General features: G+C 46.6%; 1 protein-coding gene across 1 annotated transcript in view; it reads left to right on the forward strand.

The window, feature by feature from the left end:
* The window catches only part of LOC311223294 (rap guanine nucleotide exchange factor 1-like), a 147,761-nt gene that overhangs the window by 100,484 nt on the left and 31,284 nt on the right, over nucleotides 1-15,993 (forward strand). The gene's annotated exons all lie outside the window — the stretch shown is intronic.

The raw sequence follows: 15,993 nt of genomic DNA on the forward strand, positions 1-15,993 counted from the left end.
TGGTCAGAACAACAGGGCAGACTACAATATATTTGCATTTGTTAGCCATCCTAGCGACCTAAACAATCAATCCATGCCAAAGCTAGATATGTAAAAGGTGAAAGACTCACACTCACAGCCATGCTGATTTGGCTAAATGACATCCAGCCGTTTTCATTTGAAACTACTTTTAGTCAGGGCAGTGCCATGGTTTCTCCATAGAGCCCCGTCTTATTATTTTTGCGCAGCAGCTCGCGCGGGTCTGAGGCAACATAGTCACGTGAATCAGTTGGTATTGCTGATTGGCTCGAACACGGTATGTTTGTATACAGCAAACAGGTCTATAAGATTGAGGTGTGCCCTCTGACCACTGATATACAGTATAGAGTCAGGGCTAGTAGGAGCAGTTAACCGTGATTGATGCAGAACTGTTCTATAAGATCAATGTGTGACCTCTGACCTCTGTGACTGATGCAGAACTCTTCTATACGATCGAGGTGTAACCTCTGATCTCTCTGCCAGAGCTATTAGCTTCTCTGCAGTGATGTCATCATGGTATACAGATTATTCACTAATTTCATACAATTTCTAGCAGAATGACGGTGTGGCTTCAAGTTCAGATAAAACACAGATGCACCAATGTGTCAAAACATACGGTTATCCTATAACCATAGTTATATGAGTATAGCGAGCGCTCTGCTCGTAGTGGAACCTCTTCAATCTAATTCTGAATAAAATTTCTCCACATGTACACACCCATCCGCCTGGCCACACCCACATCCGCTCCTCTACAAGATACAAGATACAAGAGTTTTATTTGTCACAGCATACAGGTATACAGTGAAATGCGGGGGGTCTCGCCCGCAACGATGTGCATAATACAAGTAATAATATAATATAAGAGTCCAACCAATAGAGCGACATAGTGCAATAAACAAGTAAACAAAGTAGGCATATCGGTATCTGTACATGAGCTATTTACAGAGCATGCCACAGGTCCTGTGGCAGTGCAGTACACTGTTAGCTACGGATGATGCATTGGGTCTTTATGTACACTGCTATACAATGCTATATTATACGATCTCAAGCTATACTTTTTTTTTTTTTTTTTTTTTTAACTTAAATTTTTATTAAACATTTATAGACATACAACACAACATATACAATAACATCAACAACACTATTAAACAGACATAAACAATAAAGAAAAAAATGTAATACTCAAAAACAAAATAGAAAATACTGACTTGAGCAGAAATTCCACAAACATAAATAATAAAATGGAAAAACATAAAACAGTTGTCATACCCTAAACAAAAATTTAAATAAAAAAGCTAACTAAAGCAGCATTTTGTGACATGGGTTCAGAGACCCTCCTTGAACCTCTTTCCTCCTTTACCCTTCGCCCTCTTGTGTTGCATTTGGTTCTTCCTCTGTGATGTCGTTTTCGTTCCCCTTGTAATCCTCCCACTTTCCCCATCTTTCTCCAAATTTCTCTTCCTGTAACCTCAGCATGTGTGTTATCCTCTCCATATCCTGTATCTCCCCTACTATTCCTACCCATTGTGCTATTGTCGGTGGGTCTTCTTTGTACCACAGTCTTGTTATTGCTTTTCTGGCCGCTATCAACATTATCTTTATTAAATATTTGTCCCCCCCTTGTATTCCCTCGTGTGTCAGGTCTCCTAAGTAAAGCACCAGTCCCGTTTGTGGTAACCCGTATCCTAATATTCTGTTCATTGCCTCCCCTATCTCCTCCCAATACCCCTTCAGCTTCTGACATCCCCAGAATATGTGCATGTGATTTGCCCCCTCCTTCCCACACATCCTCCAGCATGCTCTTTGTGTTGGTGCATATTTTCCCTTCAGCTCTGGGGTTATAAAGAATCTGATTATGTTTTTCCATCCAAACTCTTTCCATATCCTCGATCCTGTTGTTGAATGTTGCACCTTGCATATGTTACCCCATTCCTTCCCTGTTATTCCTATCTCTAGTTCTCTCTCCCATTTCTCCCTTATGTAATCGGTCGTGTGTCCCTTGCTGGTCATTATAGCCTGGTACAGTGCTGATATTACCCTTCCTTTCCCTCCTTCGTATGCCCTTACTATCATCCTAATTATTCCATTCTGCTCTTCGTCCTTGTCTCCTCTTATTTCTTTATTGTAGTAATCTCTAACCTGTAGATATCTGAAGTGGTCCCTGTTTTCTAGTCCAAATTTCTCCTTTAATTTTTGTAGGGTTTGCATTTCCCCCTTCTCTATCAGTTTGCATATCGCTGTTGCCCCCCCCCCCCCCCCCTCTCCCACCTTCTGAATCCATGGTCCAACCTCCCTGGCTTGAATCTCTTGTCATGTGCTACCCATCTCAGAACCCCTGACTGCTTCTCCAATTTGTGCGTTTTTACTACTCTGTTCCATATGGTCAAGGTGCACTTGGTGATTGGATCTAACAGTCCCTCTTTCTCTTTGAATAGTTCCCTATCTCCCACCAGAGCTTGTACCTTGTATCCCTCCCCTTCTTTTTCAATGTCTTTCCATCTTGCCTCATACTTGTCGTTACACCAGCATGTCACTGCTCTCAGTTGTGCTGCATAATAGTAATATTGTAGGCTGGGTACTGCCATCCCTCCCTCTTCCTTTGGTAGTTGTAGTGTTTTATATCTGACCCGTGGTCTTCTCCCCGCCCATATGAACCTCGATATCAGTCTGTCCCACTCCCTGAATTGATTCTGTGGTATTTGTATCGGTAGTGACTGGAACAGGTACAGTAACCTTGATAGTATGTTCATTTTAATGACCTCTATTCTTGAATTGAAGTCCAAGGGCATTACTGTCCATCTCTCTAAGTCTCTCTTGATGTTCTGATTTATCTGTGTATAGTTCGCCTCAAACAGTTTCCCCACCCCTCTCGTGATGTTCACCCCTAAGTATTTAATCTTGTCCATGTCCCATCTTATCCCGTACTGTTCTCTAATTTCCGTCGTTGGGGTATAGTTCCATGCTAAGGTCTGTGTCTTTGTCACGTTTAGTTTGTATCCTGAGTAGTGGCCATATTCCTTCAGTAGATCCATCAGTGCCGGGAAGCTCTTGTCTGGTTGTCTCATGTATACTATCACATCATCCGCAAATAGGCCTAGTTTTTATTCCGTTCCCTTTATCCTTACTCCCTTGATGTCCTCGGTCTGTCTGATCAGTTGAGAGAGACAACATCCCTGTCTGGTAGCCCTCTCTAATCTGATTCTATCCGTCAGGCTGCCATTCACCTTAACCCTCGCTGTCGGTTCTTGATATAGTGCCTTGATCATCTTCATTGCCCTCCCATTCAGTCCGAACCTCATCAATGTTCTGTATAAAAATGTCCAGCTCACACTGTCGAATGCTTTTTCTGCATCCAGGCTAATCAGTACCGCGCTACCACCTTGTTTTTGTATCTCCTCTACTATGTGTAATGTCTTTCTCACGTTGTCCTGTGTCTGTCTCCCTTTAATAAATCCAGTTTGATCTTCATCTATAATGTCTGGTATAAACGTCTCAAATCTCTTTGATATTATCGATGTATACATCTTGTAATCCACGTTGAGTATGGACACGGGTCTGAAACTACTACATAATTCTCTATCCTTCCCTTCCTTCGGTATCGTGGTGATTATGGCTTCCTTCCACGAGGGGGGCATTTTGCCCTCTTCCATCGTGTGTCTGAACGCCGCCCCTAACATGGGTGCTAATTCTGTTCTAAATGTCTTGTAGAATTCCGATGGGAATCCGTCGCTCCCCAGAGATTTGTTGTTTTTAGCTCTACTAATTGCCTCTTCCAGTTCTCGTTCCGTAATTATTTTATTTAATTCTTCATTCTGTTCTTTCCCTATCGATGGTAACTCTAGGTTCTCCCGCTGCTTTTGGCTGTGTGTATAGTTTCTCATAGTATTCTCTAAATGTCCTCTCTATTTCAGCTGGGTCCCTCAATATTTCATTAGTCTTTGTATCCCTTATTGTGTGTATCGTGTTCAACTTCTGTTGCGTCCTAATTCTCCTAGCCAACAGTCTGGTCGCTTTTGGTCCCCCTTCATAGTACGTTTGTTTCATGAACCTCGCTTTCTTTTCTATTTCCGTCAATAATTCCCTATTTATCCTGGCCTTTACTTCTTTGATTTCTCCGAGCGTTTCCTGTTCTTTTGATATCTGGTGTCTCCCCTCTAGCTTCTTCAGCTTCCCTATCAGATTGTGATATGTCTCCGTTCTGGCCTTCTTCAGCATTGCTGTCTTCTCTATCAATTTCCCCCTTATCACCACCTTCAGTGTGTCCCATAGAATGTTCGGGTCTACCGCCCCGTTGTCATTTTCTTCCTTATACCTGGCTATCTCCTCCTTGATCTGACTCACCACCCCCTTGTTATTTAATATTCCTACATTTAGTCTCCAGATCGTGTTCCTCCGTCTCCCTTCTAGATTTACTGTCAGATATATGGCACTGTGATCCGATATGTCCGCTACTCCTATTCTGCTCTCCCGTACCCTGTAACTGTCCCCCGTCGTCATCAAAAAGTAGTCTATTCTCGCATATGTCACGTGCGGGTGTGAGTAATGTGTGTATTCCCTGTCCATGGCGTGCATCCCCCTCCAAACATCTGTAATTCCCATTTCCGTCATCTGAATATTCATATATCTACTGATTGGTGCCCGTCCTTTTCTAGTACTCATGGTGTCTAGGTCGTGATTCAGTACTACATTAAAATCTCCCGCGCATATCAATATCCCTTCTAGTTCCATCACTATCATATCAAAAATGGTCTCATATAAATCCCTCTCACTCTCTGGGGGTGCATAAACATTCACTAACGTAATCATTTGACCCTCCATTTTTCCCTTCACCAGAACAAACCTTCCCTCCTTGTCTCTTACTTCCTTGATCAATTCAAATTTGACTGTTTTTGATTAACGTGATTACTCCTCTCCTCAGGTTCCGTTTAAAGGAACTATAGTATGCATTTTCATATCCAAATCTCTTCAGTTTCTCATGATCCTGTGCTACCAAATGTGTCTCCTGCAGAAAAATCACTTCCATCTCACTTTTTTTACATTTCAACATCACGTTGCCCCTCTTTATCGTATTATTCATTCCATTAACGTTTAACGACATCATTTTTATACCTTTAACCATTGTCATCTTTCTTCTTCTTTCATCTGTCAGTCCCCCCTCCGGTTGTAGCCTCCGCTCTCTTCACCGAATACATAATGATTAACATAAATAAAAAACATAAACTTTACATAAAGTGCTCCCAAGGCGTTCGGGGGGTCCCTGTGTCCCCCCCTGTCCCCTGCTGGTGGGTGAGGAGTAATTGCTCTCCTAGTGAGAGGCCTCCTCCTGACGGCTTGGGGGTTTGAAACCTTTACCCCCAACCGCTCGTCATATTTGTCCAGCTTTCTTACTGTTTTTATTGCTGTCGAGCTCCTGGTCAAAAGCGCTCTGTCCTTCATTCTGATCAAAGACCCCCATTTCCTAGGTCCCTCTCAATTTGGCTCATATGTTCCAATGTCCCCCTTCCTCCCAAACCCGTGTGTGGTGTCTTCTGTGTACCCCTTCTTACTTTCTTTTCCTCCCCTCTATTTTCTATGTGATGTCCATTTATCCCCTTAATCCCTTCCAACTGTGTTACTCGCAGCGTGTGTCTATGCATTTGTTTCAATATGTTCTGTGTTCCGTCTATCATACCTAATTATATTTCCATTTATTTCCTCCATCAGCATGTGTATTATGTGTCCATGTATACGTTATGTTCATTCCTATATCCTGCCTCTACCTGGGAATGTGTGTTTATGTATATGTTATTTCAGTTTCTATATTTTGTCTCTATTTGGATAGTTTTTTCAATCTCTTGTGCGTGTACTCATCCGTTCGTCTCCTCCCGCCTCCTCTCTCCTCCTTCTCCGTCTCTGGCCTCCTCGTCCGTCTCCGCCTTCGGTCTGTCACGTCTCACCTCGGCCTTCTCCTCTCTCCTCCCTCCTCTCCCGGGTTTCGCTCTCCTACTCTGGTCCATCTGCGTGCTTTCTCCAATCTCTGCTGCAGGCTCAGCGTCTGGCCCTCCTGTCCCCTTCCTTCTCCGTCCTCCGCCATCTGCATCCCCCGTCGCCTCATCTCCTCCGCCGCCTCCCGCGCCGTCGCGTACATCACCGTCCCTTCCTTCCAGTGAATCCTTAGCGAGGTCATGGGTGATTGGAATTTCATTCCGTTTTCTTTCAGAATTCTCTTCAGTCCCGCGTAGGACCTGCGTGTTATTGCTACCGCTGTCGAGTAATCGTGATCAAACGACAGTCTTTTCCCCTCGATTTCTATCTTCTTGGTCCACGCGGTTCTGAGTATCAATTCCTTAATCTCAAATCTCAGAAAGTTAATAATCACCGCCCTCGGAGGTCTGTCCGGTTTCGGTCTCGGAGCCAACGCCCTGTGGGCCCTCTGTATCTCCATTTTTTCCAGTCCCGTCTCCTCCAGTTGTTCCTTGATAAGCTTTTCCACATATTGGATCACCGATTCCCCTTCGACTCCTTCTTTCAATCCCCATATTCTGATGTTATTTCTCCGTGACCTCCCCTCCATGTCCGATATCTTTGTCTCCATCTGTTCTTGTTTTTGAATCGCACACGTTAACACCTCGTGTATCTCTGTGTTCCATTCCTCCGTTTGCGCCGTTCTAGTCTGTAACTCTGTTACGTTTCTGTCCTGTTCCGCCATCTTCTCATCCACCCTTTTGAGTTCTGTATTCATTTCACCTCTGAAGTCCTCCTGTTCCTTCCTCAATTCCTCCCGCAACCTCCCGTTCCTTATCGTGTCCGTGTTCAGTTTTATCGTCGCTGTTATGGTCTCCAATATCCCGGCCTGCATGACCACGGCCCATCCTGGCATTCCCGTGTCTGCCTCAGCGGGACCTCCCCCTTCTTCCGCCTGTCCCTTCTCGGCTTCGCTTCGGGGGCTCTGTTTCTTCAAATTCTCCTCTTCTCGTGTGTTCTCCATTTGTCTTTCCTTCACAATCTTTGTCTCTTCCTTACTTCTCGTGTGCATCTTTTATTTTTAATCACTTTTCGGGTCTCTATTTATCCATTTTTTCGCTCATTTGACCAGGAGCTCCACGCACGTGTGTTACCCGTCTGCTCTCATACCGGAAGTCTTTTATTCAAGCTATACTATTCTTAAAGTGATCTTTCCTTCTGTAAAGTGTCCATAGTGTGAGCGTGTGCAGCATGAGTGTGTGTGTGCTCATGTTAAAGTGGCTGCTAGTGTGTGAGCGTGTACAGTGTGTGTGTTGTGTGTGTGCTCATGTGTGCTTGTGCGTGGATAGTTCAGTGTTCAAGGCTCTGATGGCCTGTGGGAAGAAGCTGAGCCTAAGTCTCTCTGTCCTCGTTACTGGTGCTCGCAGGCGTTTGCCTCACCGCAGCAGCATGAACAGGCATGAACTCTACATAAGTGGGGACGTGGCCATACTAACAGCTCCTTCCCAAGTTTCACCACCGAAGGCGAAGACCACGGGGTCCTCAGTGAGTCCGAGCAGAGCGCTCGCTATACTCATATAACTATGGTTATAGGATAACCGTATGTTATATTATCGTACAGCTTACGCTCTGCTCGTAGTGGAACAAAGGAGCTGAGCAGAGCGGAAGCTCGACAAATGTACCCGCTGAGGCCCCCACAACCATCAGAACCGGGGAGGACCCGAGCCCCCGGACCCCCCTAGAGGGGGACGGGAGGGAATCAGATCCGACTGTATTCTATGGCAGGGGGAAATTCCGTGAACAGAACAGGAGGTCCAACTCCCTGGCCAATCAGAAAAAAAGGGGGGAAGGGTTTATCAGTTCACCACCTTGTGACCCCATACCCCGGATACGATGAAAACAAACAAGCAGCGATGATACCAGTTTACCTAGCATGCTACATGAAAAAGCGTATATCCACTAGGATAAGCTCAACCATCTGCACGCCAGCCACAGACGATAAACTCGTTTGCAAACGGGTCTTTATACAAGGCTTTAGGCTCATGTGCGAACACGTCACCCGTGTTTATGTACTTCACCAAGTAAAGAGAAACACAGACGTTTAAAGAGAGGGTCAAAGACCTCGGTACAAGCTACATATGATTACTTCTGTAGGCTAACACTCTAACCTGGTTGTGGACTTGATGCCATGTTTCCCAAACGTAACAGAATACACACAACCCCCTCAGATAAAAAAGGTAAAGTTCACTCTTACTACTGCAAGAAGAACAGTCTTCTTCATGATGAGGGAAGACAAGTCTTTCGACCGAGTGCTAGCCACAGGCCTTGCTAAGCACACATATATATAGCGATAAGAAACAATTTTCCAAGAAAACTGTCTCTACTCTCTAAGCAAACACACAACCCCACAGGTAGGTGAGGGTTTATACATTGTATCCCCAATATATAGTGAATAAACACATGGGTAAACAGGGGAGTCACTAGCGGCGCCTGCCGCGTGCAGTGCGGTGTTGCCCCCACGGGGAGCCGGCCCGGAGGAACGGTTCTAGGGAGCCTGGTCACGTCGATCCCTACCGTTACCTCCGGGCGTGGTGCGGCTGGCTGCGGCGGACGAGGCACTCCCTCCACTCCTGGCCTTCTTCGCCAAAGGTCCAGTAGCAGCGGCGGTGGTGGCGGAGGCAACGGTCCCGGTCCTTTGCCGGCGTTGCTTCTTCCGGACATCACCGGTGGCATCGGGTTGGGGGAAATGGGGTTGGAGCACAGAGCGCTCCTCCTCCATCTCTCTGCAGGCTGCCGTCATCTGCTGCATGGCCGACCCGAATAGCCCAGCATCGGAGAGGGGGGCCGTGAGCAGGGGAATCCTCTTCTGCTCCGGCACCCGCGCCTGCTCCAGCCAAAGGTGGCGCTGGGATAGAGTGGCCAGGGCGCGCTCCTTCCCCGCGGCTATCGCCTGCAGCTGGGTTAGGTGCAGGATGGCTCCAGCCGCCTGGGTGTGAAAATATTGCTGATGGTCATCCAATACCGACCCACGCGCCATCATCCCCGACATGTAGCGCGCTAGCTGCGCAATGTTGGAAGTCGCAGCTAGGCTCTGAGTCGCGGCGATGTACACCTGGTCATTCCAATTAGCCATCTGCCTAGCCGATTTCCCTTGGGGAACCGGCTTATGCAATGGCTCCCACACCATTTCGGGACAAAGTATAGATGCCATCTGGCTATCAAGTCGAGGCACCCCGTCCTTTAGCCCCTGGACCAAACCCGCCACCCGCGTGACTGGCACGTAGGCGGGGGTAAGGCCAGTGATGCGGGAGATTACCTGTCCCTGTTTCACGTAGGCCTCCATTGATGGGAAGAATGGGCAGACAACACCCGTCTCTCTCACAGGACGACGTTGCCAGAGATGACCTATCATGTCATCAGGAACAGGTGCAGGCAGCGGCAACGCCACGCCATTAGCGGCTGCGGCGGCCGCCATAAGCTCGGGGAACAAGGCAAGCAACTCCCCTTGCGTACCTCCCTCCGCATCACTCGCGTCCCTCATGTACGGGAGGCTGCCACGGGCGCCACCATCCGACGCGGCAGATAGCTGGGCATCTTGTCTCAGGATCGGAGGTTCTAACCCAACACTGGAGAACAAGGGACCCCAAGGAGACGCAACACTCCCTGCCACACCCCGAGGGGGAGAATGATACGTCTCCACTGGGGCATCGAACAAGAGAGCTCTCGCCCCCTCCATATGATCCTCAGTCTCCATCGGAAATGGAGACGAGGCAAGAGAACTCTCGTCCGGCTCCAGCACATCAAAGCCTGGCCGTTCGCCCCTGCAGCTCGCCGCCCTATGACAAGAGCGAGCAGAGGCGAAGAGTCTGCGTTGCAAATCCCCAGCCACCAGAGGAGCTGTTGGCCTATCGGCCAACTGTCCACTGGCGGGGGAACCAGGGCCGGAACCAGGCCATCTCACGGGAGATGGAGGCTCAACGGCCCCTCGGAGAGGCAAACTCACCACCGGGCGCGCCGCCCGGGCATATCTGACTGCCACGACCGTGGAGTCAGAGACGCCCCACGACGCACGGAGGACGCGGCAATGGAGAAGCGCTGGTGAAGGGTGACGTTGTGAGCGTCCAAACCCTCCGAAGGTGCAAACATTTTTGGAGTCTGTTACAGGCCACCAGATCAGGTCAATTTTTATGTTGATCTAGAGGAGATATGCTCCAAGTGCACTGATTTTGAGAAATCTGAAGTTGTTGTAATGGGAGATTTCAACACTGATTTACTTAAAAAGAGCTCTGGATTAAAGTCCCTTCTGAACTATAGTAAATTGTTTGACCTGCACCAGCTCATCACTGAACCTACCAGAGTTACCTCCCTTTCTCAGACCATAATCGACTTAATACTGATCTTTGATAAACAAAGGATAACAAACAGCGGCGTTGTTGAGTTTGCACTCAGTGATCACCTTGCAATTTTCTGTACCAGAAAGGTGCAGAGGGGTCATTTTGAGGGTCACAACAACATAAAAATCAGATCTTTAAAAAATTACAGCAAGGAAATGCTCCTGGATGGTTTAAGGGGTGTGGACTGGTCTCATGTAATGCACTGCAAAGAGGTTGATCAAGCATGGGACGGTTTTAAAACAACATTTCTTAAAGTAGTTGACAGAGTAGCACCCAGGAAGATGGTCAGGATAAAGCAGAGGACACAGCCCTGGATTAATGATGACATTTTAAAAGCTATTAAAATAAGGAACAATCTTTTTAAACAATTTAAGAAGTCCAGGTCAGAACAGGCTTTCCTAGTTTTAAAGAAACACAAAAACTATGTAAATAGTTTGATTAAAGGGGCAAAGAAAAAATATTTATTTATTTATGAAAAAATAACAGAGTATAGGAACAACTCAAGGAAACTCTGGAGGACACTTAAAGAGGTAGGATGCAGTAAGAAATGAAAGACTAAATCGGGCAATATCAGTTTAGAAATTGGAGACAAAATTTCAGCAAACAAATCAGAGGTGGCAGACTGTCTGAATAGCTATTTTACATCCATTACATCCAAATGCTTTTTCCGTTAGGAAAGTGACTGAGATGGAGGTCCAGGAAAAGCTTAAAAAACTTGACACCTCAAGGGCTACTGGATTAGACAACATCCCTGGAAATTTTTGCAGGATGCTGCAGAAATCATTGCCCCATATGTAGCTCACATTACCAACCTAGCCATTGACACAGGAAAATTTCCAAGCGAAATGAAATCGGCAAGAGTTATTCCTCTCCACAAAAAGGGAAACAAATTGGAACCGGGTAACTACAGACCCATTTCCATCCTGGGCGTTCTATCAAAAACCATTGAGAGGCTAGTATATGAGCAAATAGACGGGTATTTCTCAACTAATAACATCATGTACAAATACCAATCTGGTTTCAGGAGGTCCCACTCCACAGACACCTGCCTGCTGTTCCTCACAGATTACATCCGGAAAGAGGTAGATGAGGGAAAGTTCTGTGGAATGGTAATGTTAGACCTCCAGAAGGCATTTGATTCAGTGGATCACAACATCCTGTTAATGAAGCTTAGGGCCCTAGGCTTTAATGAGGCAGCTCAGAAATTGATTGGTTCCTACTGTTAGATCCTGATCAAACTGGCCAGTATCACGTCTTCGTCTGTTTGGCTCTCCATCCAATTCCTCTGCGTTGTGTCATTTTAATGGTCCTGACGTCTCTGACACTGGCTGATAAGATCCTTATCTCTCCCCATTAGTACAATCCGCAAACCATAATAATGCTCCACCTCCGTAAGAATTCGACACTTCGACAACGTGAAATACCTTACAAGGAACAGCGTGGTTTTATTTGATAAACAGAAACCTCAGCTCAGATGTTAACAGATGTTATTGTCCTTGAAAAGTCTATTCTAATGATCTTTCGGTGTGTTCGTCTAACGTCCTTTTGTTATTCAGTCCAATAGTGTTCAGGCCTGGTCGTCAGCCTAACCCTCCTTGCGTTAGCCGAAGCTAATGATGATGTGGCATTCTTCCTCCTCCCCCCCCCCCCCCCCTCTCGATGAGAGGAGAGAGTGTCTTCTGTGTGATCTCAGTCCTACTCGCTCTTGGTCTGCCTTACACCCGGAAACACCGTTCGACTTATAGATCTTCGTCGTAACAACGACGGCCCCGCCTTCTGGTTGTCATGTGCCGCGCTGTCATGACAACCGCGTTTAACCTTTACACACATTTCACGTTTCATTAAGATGAACCTCTCTCCCTCCTGCTCTGGGCCTACACTCTCTCTTATCAATTTGTTCTTATAAGGAATTCAAAACAAAACACCCTCGCTGGCAGTGTATTCAATCCACTGGTCACCGTTCTATCACCGTCTTCCATGCACATTTCGATCTCACCGTTTTAGCTGTGGTCATCTCCCCCCAATCTATACATCACTATGTGTTGAAAAAGCACCCCAAATCCTTCATTCCCCCCTTTGATTCTTAATCAACCTTCAGAATCAATAGACTCCTTGGTTTTTCAATTAATTATACCCAAAAATAGACTCATAACAATTAGGGCCCCGCCGTCTGCTGTTTTCCTTTTGTTTTCCATTACCCGCATCACACCCAAACCAGAAAGGATAAACAACGGTCATGGAGGAGAGAGAGAGAGAGAGACAGAGAAAAACACAGATTTCAACTTTTCAGACGACACACCTAAACCCTTCGGCCCCCCTATTAGGTACCCCACGTCCAAATCAGAGCGCTCCCTTCCCTCTTACAGTACACCTCCCATCTTGGGCCGGTCCCGTCTCCTAGGGCAAGGGCCCCTTTCAGTGACGGCTCCTTTCCTGAGCTGGTCCCCCTCCCAGGGCGGTCCCCTAGGCAAAAATGTCTCCCCTGGTCTGCTACTGCTCAGTGTCTCTGGCTGTCCTCTCCACATCTGCTCCTCCACCGCCGCCGTCTCCTCTCTCTCGTCGTGGATGATCTGTGTACCAGGCTGCGGTGCCTGGCCCCTGCTGCTTCCTCCTCCTCCAGTCTGTCTCCTGGTCGTCTCCACCGCTGTCGGTGTCTCCCCCCGCTGAAAGCAGAAACACAACACCGGCAGTCGTCTGTACATTCGACTTCCCTTGTTTTGCTATTAGTCTACCACCTTCTCCACACCTATTATCCATCTTACAGGGCGGTTCCCTGTTTGTTGTCTTCCGGCGTGACACTTGCAACTAAACCGATTCCCACTTTACGACGCTGGCTATCTTCATCCCAGTTTGACCCCCAGCGCGCGCCAGTTCTTCTGGTGACGTGTCTTCAAGACTCTGCCTATTAGGTGTGAGAAAGCCCCACTAGAATTCAATCTCCCTCTTTATTCCATAATTAACCCATTCAAATAACTGCACCTCCTCTCTGTGCAATTATTATTTAATCCATTGTATGATTAAACTCTATTTAATTAACCTGTATATCTATATTATTATTATAATAGATCCACTCTCTGTGCTGCAGTAGATTCTCTAACTTGACTCACTCCCCCACTCCGCCACTAGATGGTAGTACAGACTTATATCTAAATATTCCCCTATGGGTAATGAAAACTCCCCCGCACTACCCCCCCTCCGCCACTAGGTGGCGACCTACTCCTCCTCTATGGTGTTTTAGTTGACGTGTCACTTCCTGGTTCTTATCTGTTGTTATCTCCTCGTGGTGCTCACAGCCATTTTGTCTCGGTGCAAATGGCTACTCTCTCAAACAAACGGCCGCTTCCCTTCCTTCCAAGGCCTAAAAACACCGCTGTTTTTCCTCTCTTTCCTATCCATTATCAGGGGACGCTTTCTCAGACTAATACTCTTGCCTGATCGGACATAATACACACTGGTACAATCTCCTTTCGACTTTCCTTCTGTTATGAAAACAGTCCCGCCATTAACAATTTTTCGATCTGGTTCAAGCGTTCCCCCCCTTTCCTCATCTCGCATTTACCCTCCTTAAACCAAAACTGTGCAGCCTGCCTCGTTTGCTTTTCATTCTCTGTAGATAACACCCTCGATTTTCACCATGGCTCTCTGCTCATATTATTACAGCTGGCTTCTCTGTCGCTACTTATTTACGGGATGCACTATCTGTTCGTTTTTATTTGGCTTAAAAGATCAAAACAACCGTGTGTGCACAGTGAACTCACATTTTTGATCGGAGCGCTGTTTCTCCTACAGCGCTGGTTCGCCTCCTGACCGCTCGACTCGTCCACTCTCTCCCAGGGCTGGCCGGCCTTGCTCGATCATGATTCTCCCACACACGATGACTGTTGTCCACTGTCGTCCCATTATTGAAAAAGTCTTTTTTCCCGTTGTTCTTATCTCTCGGCAACCAACTGTTCCCGTTGTTTTTATCTCTTGCAAATCCGGCTGTCATCGGCAACCAACTGTTCCTGTTGTTTTTATCTCTTGCAAATCCGGCTGTCATCGGCAACCAACTGTTAGATCCTGATCAAACTGGCCAGTATCACGTCTTCGTCTGTTTGGCTCTCCATCCAATTCCTCTGCGTTGTGTCATTTTAATGGTCCTGACGTCTCTGACACTGGCTGATAAGATCCTTATCTCTCCCCGTTAGTACAATCCGCAAACCATAATAATTCTCCACCTCCGTAAGAATTCGACACTTCGACAACGTGAAATACCTTACAAGGAAAAGCGTGGTTTTATTTGATAAACATAAACCTCAGCTCAGATGTTAACAGATGTTATTGTCCTTGAAAAGTCTATTCTAATGATATTTCGGTGTGTTCGTCTATCGTCCTTTTGTTATTCAGTCCAATAGTGTTCAGGCCTGGTCGTCAGCCTAACCCTCCTCGCGTTAGCCGAAGCTAATGATGATGTGGCATTCTTCCTCCCCCCCCCCCCCTCTCGATGAGAGGAGAGAGTGTCTTCTGTGTGATCTCAGTCCTACTCGCTCTTGGTCTGCCTTACACCCGGAAACACCGTTCGACTTATAGATCTTCGTCGTAACAACGACGGCCCCGCCTTCTGGTTGTCATGTGCCGCGCTGTCATGACAACCGCGTTTAACCTTTACACACATTTCACATTTAATTAAGATGAACCTCTCTCCCTCCTGCTCTGGGCCTACACTCTCTCTTATCAATTTGTTCTTACAAGGAATTCAAAACAAAACACCCTCGCTGGCAGTGTATTCAATCCACTGGTCACCGTTCTATCACCGTCTTCCATGCACATTTAGATCTCACCGTTTTAGCTGTGGTCATCTCCCCCCAATCTATACATCACTATGTGTTGAAAAAGCACCCCAAATCCTTCACTACCTAACAGGGAGACAACAGGTGGTAGATATAAACGGAGTACTCTCCAGTCCTCGGACAGTAGAGTGCGGGGTCCCGCAAGGGAGTGTTTTGGGTCCTCTCCTCTTTCTCCTGTATATAAATGACCTGAAAGCAGCTTGCTCATGTGATCTTTTTTATACGCAGATGACTCCGCCCTACTAGTGTCTCACAAAGACAAACAAGTGGTTGAGCAGACATTGAGTGCAGAACTAGAGAAGGTTAGCGACTGGCTAGGCCACAACAAGCTGTCCCTCCACGTGGGGAAGACTGAGTCCATTTTATTCGGGTCAAAGGTCAGGCTCAGAAAATCGCCAGGTTTTAACATTAGAATAGGAGATACTCTTCTCACAGACAAAACATCTGTGAAATATCTCGGTTGCGTCCTGGAAAACAGCTTATCAGGGGAAAGCATGGCTCACCAAGCACTTACAAAGATAAATAACAGGACTAGATACCTAGCCAAAATCTCTCATTTTTTAGATCAGTCAGTGATGAAGATTCTTGCTGGAGCTCTCATACAGTGTCACTATGACTATGCGTGTGGCTCCTGGTACAACAGTGCCCCCAAAAGTCAGAAAATAAAACGACAGACATCACAAAACAAGCTAATCAGGGTAATACTAAGGCTACCTGCCCGAACCCACCTTGACCCATCTCACTTTGAGATCATGAGATGGCTTAAGGTGGAAGACAGAGTAAACCAGATAGGGATGTGCCTAGTTCAC

The sequence above is a fragment of the Notolepis coatsorum genome, assembly GCF_963971535.1.
Source record: "Notolepis coatsorum genome assembly, chromosome: 2".
NCBI classification, from domain to species: Eukaryota; Metazoa; Chordata; class Actinopteri; order Aulopiformes; family Paralepididae; genus Notolepis; species Notolepis coatsorum.